This window comes from Octopus sinensis, linkage group LG10 (assembly GCF_006345805.1).
Source record: "Octopus sinensis linkage group LG10, ASM634580v1, whole genome shotgun sequence".
Classification (NCBI taxonomy): Eukaryota; Metazoa; Mollusca; class Cephalopoda; order Octopoda; family Octopodidae; genus Octopus; species Octopus sinensis.
The window spans coordinates 104037254-104042253 of NC_043006.1; positions in this window are offsets into that span (position 1 = coordinate 104037254).

A 5000-nucleotide genomic window follows, 5' to 3' on the forward strand; every position below is an offset into this window, starting at 1 on the left:
AAAACAAAGCGTTAATCATATTGTATGGAGATGAATGTCTCTCTTGATGCTTGTTGGTACCTTGCAAACCATTTTGCAAATGGACCAAATTGAGGACTCAGTTTGCTTGAGTGCCGGGGATAATTTATTATGTGTTTTCTTGAGTGGACAGCAAGATCACAAAACCAGAAGGACAGCTATGGTTTCCATTTAGAGCAGCAGCGTTTTGCCAGCTTGCCTTCAAACTTGTACGATGTTAGAATCGACTTTGCTCAAATTTTTGAACTGAGAAGAAGTAGGACTGGCGCCAGTTTCAGCGTTCTGATGCTTATAGTTTTAGTAGATTCATTTACTGAGTCCACGACAGTGACTCTCTTTCAATTTTGACGAATTTTCTGAAGGACAACACAACGATATCTATTCTTACTATTTTGAGTTTTATTACCTGATATTCTTGAACGCACGGCCAGAGAAGAAAATCTCCTTCGGTTCTCTCATTCTTGCTTGCTAAAGTTTCTCTTTCATCATAAAAACCACTAAATAGAGTAAATCCTGCCAATTGCTCATTTTTAGAAGGATTATGGACTCGGTTCAGAATATGATTATTTCGGTACGTGCCAACGGGTTCTCAACATAAGTCCGAAAGTCTGGTTACGGTCAGACTTAGAACGAAGGCCCGCATGCAGATTTCATCAATATATGCGTACCTCCGACAGGGTAGCGGCTCAAATCTACCGAGAGGCAAAATGCGTTTTTGGATATCCATCCCGCTTCACTGGGATACTCGCTTGTTGTCCAGAGGGACCGGATTGAGAATTTTTCTGGCCATTGCAAGGGAGCCAGTCAGTCAGAAACAGCAGTGCTGCTGCTGCTGCTTATGCTGTTGTTGCAGTCGGCGGTGCCAGTGTTTCCGTCGTTCACACGGCGAAGACGGGAGAGGTGGTGTTGCTGTTGTGGTGGAGGTGTTGGTAATGGCAGCGGCGGCGGCGACAGTGATTGTCGAAGGAATGTTGTTTTCGGTAGGAGTGGAAGTGTTGCTGATCGACAAAAGGGTGTCGGTGGGGACAGAAAAAAACCCAAAAATTTGAAGCAAAAAAAAAAAAAAAAACGGCCGTCACTAAACACCATAGTGTAGTGATGGTAGCGACAGGTGCAGTCTTTAACTACCGAATAAATTGCTTTTAGTAGTTAGTTTCAACAGTAACCTAATTTCTATTGATTCAAACATATAATATATAATATATATATATTATATATATATATATATATTATATATATATATATGTGTGTATGTGTGTGTGTGTGTGTATGTGTGTGTATTACGGCACTCCGTCGGTTACGACGACAAGAGTCGCTGTTGATCCAATCAACGGAACAGCCTGCTCGTTAAATTAACGTGCAAGTGGCTGAGCACTCCACAGACACGTGTACCCATAACGTAGTTCTTGGGGGAGCGTCAGTGTGACAAGGCCGGCCCTACGAAATACTGGTACAACAGAAACAGAAAGAAAGAGTGAGAGAAATTTGTGGTGAAAGAGTAGAGCAGGGTTTGCCACCACTCCTTGCCGGATCCGCGTGGAGCTTCATGTGTTTTCGCTCAATAAACACTCACAACGCCCGGTCTGGGAATCGAAACCGCAATCCGATGACCGCGAGTCCGCTGCCCTAACCACTGGGCCACTGCACCTCCACACACAAACGCACACACACACACGCACATACACACACGCACACACACATATATATATAGGGTATCCCAAAAGTAGGGCTACAGTTATCATGTAGGCACTTACTACATCTTTTAAAACGTTTTATTTCATTTAAATTTCTATCTTACAATTAACTAAATTAGCACAGAATAATGGTTTAATTTTTTTTATATAATTAAGATCTAAACTATTAATATATGAATGTGAAGGGGAAGTTGAACAACTGTAAACCTACTTTTGGCCACCCTGTATATACATACATACATACACACACACACTATAATATATATATATATATCTATATATATATTATATATATATATATAGACATACACTATATATATATAGATTCTTTACATTCTTTCTTTCACTTGTTTCACAGTCATTTGACTGCGGTCATGCTGGAGCACCGCCTTTAGTCGAGCAAATCGACTCCAGGATATCATTCTTTGTAAGCCTAGTACTTATTGTATCGGTTCTTTGTGCCAAACCGCTAAGTTACTGGGGCATAAACACACCAGCATCGGTTGTTAAGCGATGTTGGGGAGACAAACACACACACACACACATATGTATACGGCGGTCTTCTTTCAGTTTCCGTCCACCAAATCCACTCACAAGGCTTTGGTCGCCCGGAAGCTATAGTAGAAGACACTTGCTCAAGATGCACGTACTGGTACTGACTCGGAAACATGTGGTTGGTAAGCAAGCTACTTACCATATAGCCATATCGTAGCTATTATGCATAAGAGTCGTAAGTCAGAAAATGAAAAAGAAAGAATATTTTCTCCATTCCATAGCGAAATAATTGTACAACACTTTAACAATTTTTGATATCTTGGCATCTGAAGCAGCTGGAGATACGATAGTCTGACCAAAAGATACGGATATTGCAAGCAAAAATAAATATTTAAAAAAAGAAATTTTTTTGGACATACGACTGTTTAACATAATAGCAACGATGTATATTGTTGTCGTTGTCGTGGTCGTCGTAATTTCTGTTTGTTCATCTGCCTTGCGGGTGTTTACCGTTCTTTAAATATCTCCGCCATTCCCTGTTTCTGTCTACATCCAGCGGACATATCCAATGACTTATCGACATGTGAGATCCATTGTTTGTCGGTGTCCAACAGTCCCCTTGTTTGTGTCTCTATGTGGCTACATAGAAGAAGTTCCTATCAGTAGCAGTTAGAAATAGCAACCGAAACACTTTTCAGCTTCACATAGTGATCTTAAGAAAATCATTATAAATGCTACAGACATAAGTACATCGACCCCAGTGTCCAACTGGTACTTATTTTAGTGACCTCGAAAAGTTGAAAGGCAAAATGACCCCCAGCGAAATTTGAACCCGAACATAAAGACGGACGAAATGCATCAACAGCAAGTAACAAGATGCAGGGTGGTTGTGCGGTCACGAATATAGCTTGGCAACCCTATTGCTCTGTGTTCGATCTTACAGCAAGGCACATTGGAATTTAAGAGATATAAGCACGCCACCATCGTTGCCAAGCGATGGTGAGGGGGACAAATGGCGAGTGGAGACTATTGTGCACAAGAAAATGTGTTTCATCACACGAGTTTCCATACAGAATCTTGCAAGCGAAATTCTAAAGCGAAACACGGTATGTGCGGGTCAGCCAGGGTCCCACCATCCAACTGGTCAAACTGTTGCTGGAAGGCTGACCGGTGATCAAGGTGGACTGATTTATAGGTCACATGCAGCCTTTAGTAGCCTTATGAAACATCATTAGCAATGGGGAGACCAAACGCGAGACGCTTCTTAGAGGGAAACATAAATATATATATGTATGTATGTATGTGTGTGTATGTGTGTATGTGTGTGTGTATGTGTGTATGTCTTTCACCGTTCTATATTGGTAAAGGATATAAACTCCAGCAACGAAGTCCAAAGTTATAATTGTTCTACATCAAGTGACATACACTTCCTTGCTAATTGCACTGGGGAATATTGTTAGCCATTATTACGCCCAGTGGAAGTCCCTAAGCATTTTGGCCAAAAGAAAAAAGAGAAGAATTATGAATGGCTTATATAATTTTTGGAGGTTTCACTTTCAGTATGGTTTGTGGTTGTCACGACTCATTATGTTGAAATGTACGTCAACTAAAAGGGATATCTCTTCTAAGTGCACCAGCTAGACTTTATATAAATATCCTTTGTTGCTGATGAACTTTGTAAACAGCTGTCGTTGTTATGTACTCGCAAATCAACTCTGGACCGACAGAGTTACTCGTAAAAGTATGCCATACTCAACATAACCCTCTTTAATGTTTTACGACAAGGATTATTACATCATGCGCACACATGTACACAAGCTTACGTACACCTTCAAACACTCACACACAAATACACACACACACACACACATACACACACGCGCGTACTCCCACATATACATGCAAACATATGAATGCATTTATGTAAACACAAACATAAGCACACACACGCGCGAAACGCTTCGCCCGGTTTCCGAACCGGGCTATGCATTAAATCCTTAAGCAAAAGGCTTCATTCCATATTGCTCCAGTCCATTCAGAGAAACCAGGAAACCGGCTATATGTTTCTGTATGACTCGGAAAGGACCCTTATTCTATGGACAACGATATCTAGTGGATTCTATAATCCATTGTTTCCTTTATTTCTTAACACAACAGTGTTATCTCGAGGGATATTTACCTACTATTTCTAGTTGTTCCAACGAGCACATAGAGGCTCACCTTTTTGCCGCTCTGCATCATCACACTCTATATTGGTTTCAAATTTTGGCACAAGGCCAGCAATTTTGATGGGAGGGGTTTAAGTCGATTACATTGAATCCAGTGTTCAATTGGCGGTGAGATGGCAGAAACGTTAGCACGCCGGGCGAAATGCGTAGCCGTATTTCGTCTGCCGTTACGTTCTGAGTTCATATTCCGCCGAGGTCGACTTTGCCTTTCATCCTTTCGGGGTCGATTAAATAAGTACCTTTCATCCTTCGGGGTCGATTAAATAAGTACCTTTCATCCTTCGGGGTCGATTAAATAAGTACCTTTCATCCTTCGGGGTCGATTAAATAAGTATCGCACTGGGGTACATATAATCGACTTAATCCGTTTGTCTGTCCTTGTTTGTCCTCTCTGTGTTTAGCCTCTTGTGGGTAGTAAAGAAATAGGTATTTATTTTATCGACCCCGAAAGGATAAGAAGCAAAGTCGACTCCAGCAGCATCTGAACTCAGAACTTAAAGACAGACGAAGTGTCGCCAAGCAATTTGCCCGGTGTGCTAACGATTCTGCCAGCTCACTAATCTAA